Consider the following 6,451-nt stretch of genomic DNA (forward strand, 5'->3'; position numbering starts at 1 on the left):
CTCTCTCTCTCTCTCTCTCTCACCCTCCCTCTCTCTCTCTTTCTCTCTCTCTCTCCCAGTCACACGCTCTCTGAATCTGATTCTGCAGCCTCTCTCTCTCACACACACACACACACACACACACACACACACACATTTTTGGGGCCTGATGTCACTTTGCTATCCGGTCAGATAATCCCTCCTCCTTTATTCAACACAATCCCACATCCTCATCCTCCCTTCCTCTCTCTCTCTCTCTCTCTCTCTCTCTCTCTCTCTCTCTCTCTCTCTCGCTCTCTGTTAAATCACACCATACTCTAAGCCTTCATACTTACATTTAAAATAATTATAATATGACGAGTATTTGTCAACGAATGTAAAGAGAATTCCAGTGGTTTACATTTGGGAAGGAGAGGAATGTCTGCGCCCTGCAGTGCTGCATCTGACCACAGGGGGCAGCAAAAGAGCTCTATCTATCTATCTATCTATCTATCTATCTATCTATCTATCTATCTATCCATCTATCTATCTATCTATCTATCTATCTATCTATCTATCTATCTATCTATCTATCTATCTATCTATTGAATAGTTTTCCCTCCACATATAAACAGCTTGCGGTGTTTTATGTTCATAATTAAACCGCACGGCTCTCTAGAGACTATAAATCTACCACAAAATACAGATCAGGTATCGACTGTACATTCATGAATGTTTAATGCATCGCAAATCCAAAGAGCAGAGAGTATGACAGCTTGGCAGAGTTTAATAAGGGATGTGATTGCATGTCTTTATTAAAATAAAAAGCAGAGAGGGAGCCGTGGGCCACTTCATCACAGTGCACTGCATCAGGCAATTCCTATTGTAATATTTGCATATTATATTAGATTTGTATGGAAATATCATTGGTGCATTGGAAATGCAAATTCTTGCCTGTGAGAGTGAAGTTGACTGGTATCAGTTTAGCATCAACACAAAGATGGCTTTTAATTTGCTCTTTGAGAGGGATTTGTGTGCGCAGTGAAGAGGATTTAGACGCAGTGCTGACGGTGGCAGACCCGTGCAGTCGTGACCCAGTTTACACACGTGCGCCCGCCATTCAGCGAGAAGCCAACTGGATTCTGGATGCACAGATGATATTTCTGTCTGATAGTCTGCTCCTCATTTGCACAATAGTTGTCTTGTCATATGCTCGTCATGTGCTGACTTATCTGTTAATGAATTATCACAGCCACAGGGCATATATGCATGCACAGTTTGCTTCAGTCCAGCCTCAGGCTTGCCGTGAACATGCAAAAATACATGCAAGCGCAGAGACAAAACAGCACGTCCATGCAAATGAGAGCGAGACCCTGACATCCCACACATCAAAGCAGCGTGCGCCTCAGGAAACGCTGTAATGGGGAAGTTCTCTCTCCCTGTCACAAGACAGACTCTCATTCCCAGAACAGAGAAGAAAGAGACTCACAGAAGAACTTCTAAAAAAACCTTGAGGAAACACAGTGACAAAGAGAAAGTGGAGAGAGAGAAAGAGGGAAGGAAGAGACGGGAGGTGGGACACAAGCTGTTGGACTTTGTCGGTTTGTTAGGTTGTTTCCACAAATGCGTCGCATTAAGAGCATTAAAAACACAAAACACAAAATAAAATAACCTTAGAATGAAAAGTAGCTCATTTAAAAATCTCTCCCTTAATAATGAGGATTCTAGTTTTTCAGAGCTTTGGACTTTTTGAACAATTAATATGTCATAACACATTGATATCCATTCATATGTGGAATTGTGTACTTTCATGTAATCAGATTATTGTGCACTTTTTAGTGTTGACTGTATGAACTCAACTTACTTTGAAGACCTCATATAACCCATAAAAACTAGTTTTGTTGTGAAAGTTGAATGTATCTAATATTTATCTACAATAATACAGAGTTAAAGCTTAACTCAATATGTAACAATGTATAAAAAAAACATCTTCCATTTCTTTAAGAGTTGTTTTGTGGCCTATTTGTGCACATGCTTGTGTGTCATCTGATGTTCTGGAAAGATCCGTTCCGCTGGATCCATCCTGTGATATCGCTGAAAGGAGCTGTGTGTGTGTGTGTGTGTGTGTGTGTGTGCGTGTGTGTGTGAATGGGGGTGAGTCAACAGAGATACAAAGAAAATGCAGAGTCATTTTACGCCATACCTCTCTAGCTCTCGCTCTCTCGCTTCTCTGTGAAAGATTTTCAATACGTCAAGTCGAATTATGTCGCAGAAGTGCTGAATTAGATTCGAGTTGAAAAAAAACTAAGCCACAATATCCATAGCCATCCTACACAAAAATCTTTCACTTTAGCAAGTACTTTTCTCTCTATAATGAATCCTCAGTGCAGAATGAAAAACCTTGTTTTTATTACTAGAGTGAAGTATATCCTGAATGCACACGTACGCTTTTGGTTGGGATACAAGAATTGTGTCAAGCATTTGCATTATTCTCAGATTCATTCTTGATTTGCATGATAATGTAATCATGCCATTGTTTTTTTTTTTTTTTTTTTCACTAAATAATTATACAGGGATAAAATTAAAATCTGAAAAAGCTGTCTCTAGCACAGCTTTATGATGTTTCATATCTCATGTAAATGACCAAAAAAAATAAATAAAAACCTTGAGAACAATGTAACCTGACTTGACATTCAATGCCTTTCGTTTTCTAACTGTGATCATTCCAACATGAAGGTGGTGTTATTCCCGGTGCTTCTCAGTGTTATTGGCAGACTGTGGTTAATTAACTCTGCTCTCTGCTCGTGTCAAACCACTGTTCCCCTCCCAATCTTCAGAGACTTCAGGAGCAAAGAGGGCTGCTTGTGAGGGCAGATGTTTTCCGTCCCGGTGATGGTTGTATGTTCATCTCATTCAGAGCTCTTGCATTTTAATCAGTTTTGAGCTTTCTGCTCTCCAAACTACGCTTGTGATATTATTTGTAATAGCTGCTGGTAAATAAATAAATCAGTAAAACTGACTCAGAGTCAACTGTATTTGAACCAAAAATTAGTTTCTGTTGTTTTTAATATCACATACTGTGTAAAAAAAAAAAAGGTCCAGTAAATTTAGAGTAAAATACCAGCAGCTGTGGTTTTACCGTGAAAAAATACGGTTGCAACATTTTAGGCTTTACAGAACTATTTAAATTTACAGTGAAAACCGTAGATCATTAACTGATACAATGTTAATATGCAACTATTTGAGTTAACTCATTTTATTTGCAGAAACTGACTGCACTTAAATTGGCATTTGTTTATAAACTAGTATTGACAATGTTTGAGTAATGCGAGCATATTGGTGTTGGGAACTACTTTACTTAAGTCCATGAAGGAAAACCTAATGATTTACAAAAAGCCATTAATAGCCACAATTCAACTCAAGGTTCTTGTAGACAACAGCAACACACCTTCATATGTGATTGAAATAAAAATTACACTGCATCATTAATCACATGCACTGCCTTTAAATAAAGCAACAAACAGTGCAACACCAGAGAAGAGCTGTCCATCCGACCAGCTCTGGTAGCTTTTTATTTTATTTTTACAGCAATTGTAAATTAATTTAATATATTTCTGTTAAAAATACATTTCACAATTTGTATTATTGTTATTATTAATATTATTATTTTAACCCCTTTAATTCCACAGCAAAATCCTCACAGCAAAGAGACACAAGAGCAGAGAATCAAATCTTACGGCCAAAGCCAAATATTAAATCAACTGAAAATAAAACACATTCAGTTTATCAAGATCTCAGAAGAGGAAGATTAATCAACTCCACAACCAGCATCACCAGCTTCACTTATTATAATATTATTTAACTTATTACTAACCAGTTCAACTTTATTTCTGTCACAAAAGCTCGTATAGAGACTTTAGGTGATGCACTTTTATTTGAAGCCACCATGATAGTGACTGGTGTTCACTGTAGTTGAGTTCTCGGACCTGGACTTTTAAAACATAGTTTCGTTTTGATTGTTTTAGTTAGCTGTGCGTATTAAATGTTGTGTTTTATAGCAAACAAAACATAATGTACTGATGATCAGAAACAATTGTCTTTGTTGTTACCAAATTCATTAATTTTGAATCATTTATTAAGTGTGTGCACAATGTTACTAAGACATCACTAAATACCACTGCTATTGTGAGGCATTTCTGAGCACAATATGCACACATATAAGAGTACTGAACTACAGCAGGACACAAACACACACAGACATAAACATTCAGCCTAATCTCAACATGGGTGACAATAAACATTTCTGCGTGCCAGTACATGCATTACACAGTGAAATGTTATTTTCATTGTCACCCATGTTGAGATTCATAAGCTGAACTTGTCTGTGTGTGTTTAAGTCTCGCCTTACTTGAAAACGTTTACTTTAAGCAATGCATTATAACACTATTTTTATTTGTATTAATAGGTGCGATTGTTGATGTGTGACTTTAAGCATGCTGTAGTTTTAAAGTTATTGTGTATACATTTTTATTGTGTTCATTTTAGTATGTCAATCTGACTTTTAGACTCATACCAATGTCATAAACAATACGAAAGTAATTGACCCATATAAGTAAACTAATTGAAATCAAATCATTACATCATCACCAATAGCCAATAGCAATTAAGACAACATCACATTGTTCCCGGCTTTTTCTCGTAATAACAAATTTTTTTTTTTTTTTTTTTTTTTTTTTTTTTTTACAAACAGAAATATATCCGCAGAGAAAAACTACCATTACAGAGTCAAGGGTCAAGAGCCCAACTAACACAACTGCTGATCACAAAACATTTTCAACACAAGACGTCTGTTAAATCTCAAAGAATGTTTGTGGATATTTGACAGAAGTAAAGTCAAACTGGTTAGTAATGAGTGAAGATGGTAACTGTTTGTGGAGTTGTGTAATCCTCCTCTGCTGTTTTATTTCAGTTCATTTCATCACAAGCTGTGGCTGAAGTCAGTTGTAGTTTCATTTCTTGCTTTCCTTCAGTGATTGTGCTTGTTGTGCCAGTCTCTGAATTTAGTTTGTGTTCTTTCAGTCTGTCTGGACTCTAGTAAACTGTAGGGAATAGTGAATGAGGGTGTAGGGTGTGATTTCAGACACAGTCTCTGTGTGTTCAATCTCTCAGGCCCCGTCCACACGGAGACGCGTTTCTGTGAATACGCACACATTTTTTATCGGATAGGCGTTTCATCCACATGGATCCGGCGTTTTCATAAGGTGAAACCGCTATTTTTTTTTTAAACCGGGTCCCAGGGTTGGATAAATTTGAAAACGTCGTCTTTGTGTTTTCATCTGGACGGCTAATCCGTATATTTTCTGAAACGATGAAGTCATCAGCCCACGTCTCCCCCCTAGTCAGACAGCTCTACGTCACGTCACATCAACAAAAAACATGATCAAACACTGAACGATTGTCTTTTTATAAACTAACATTAACACTGATTAATAAATGTATTGTTCCATGTTCGCTTGTGTACCACGCGCAAGGTTTACGAGCATAGTCCAAGTCTTCTTCTCTGTTTTTAGTGTATCTCTGTGGCAGAATTACAGCGCCACATACTGGTCTGGCATGTATACTACATCATTATGCGGTTTCGTGCGGACGCGGATATTTCTTGAGACGAGGAAAAAAAAGATCGGATTGGGGAAAGCTCCGTCTCCGTGTGGACGGGCCTGAGTCTACTTTCTGGAAAACAAAGATTAGATCTAAAACAGTTATTCAGAGAATATGGTAAGGGATAGTCTTGTGTATCTTTGCTTTGTTTTTACACTTATCTATGAATGCAGAAAGGTCAGCTGGATCACGTGATTGTCCGCTCCTACTACTTTTGATCCTTTGGATGACCCTCACCTCAAACAACCAAAGAGATTCAAACCAATGACCAACAGCAGTAGCAACCAAACACCAAACACCAGCTTCAGCGAACAGACTGTCATGTTTGGAGTTGCCAAGCAACAAGATTCACCACAAAAAAAATATTTTTGGCAGAGTATGAATAGAGGCAATGCTGGCCTTTTGTATCTTTATGAACATTTGTGACTTTACCTAACACACACGGTCTGATCTGCAGCAGATGGAAATCAGTGTCTTGTAAGTCAGATTTGAATGAAGTGTCTAAATGAAGGGTTTTCTGATGTTTACATGTTTATTAGTGCGGTAGACTCTTCCTCTGTTGCTCTGTGCACAGATTTGCCTGATCTTGGGCGTGTGATACACACTGGTGGATGGGTGATGGGTGAAGCATGCAAAATCTGTAGAATATTGTATATTTTCTATTTCACTATCACATATATTCTTTATTAATACACACAGTGCTGTTTATGTACTATGAGAGGATTTACAAACGTCCCCACTGGGCATGTCTATATCTCAAGTAAGCAAACCTATAACAAAACCAATCACGAACAAAATGATATGATATGTAGTGCAATTACTGTGGTATAAATCA

This window comes from Carassius gibelio, chromosome A7, assembly GCF_023724105.1.
Source record: "Carassius gibelio isolate Cgi1373 ecotype wild population from Czech Republic chromosome A7, carGib1.2-hapl.c, whole genome shotgun sequence".
In the NCBI taxonomy this organism is placed as follows: domain Eukaryota; kingdom Metazoa; phylum Chordata; class Actinopteri; order Cypriniformes; family Cyprinidae; genus Carassius; species Carassius gibelio.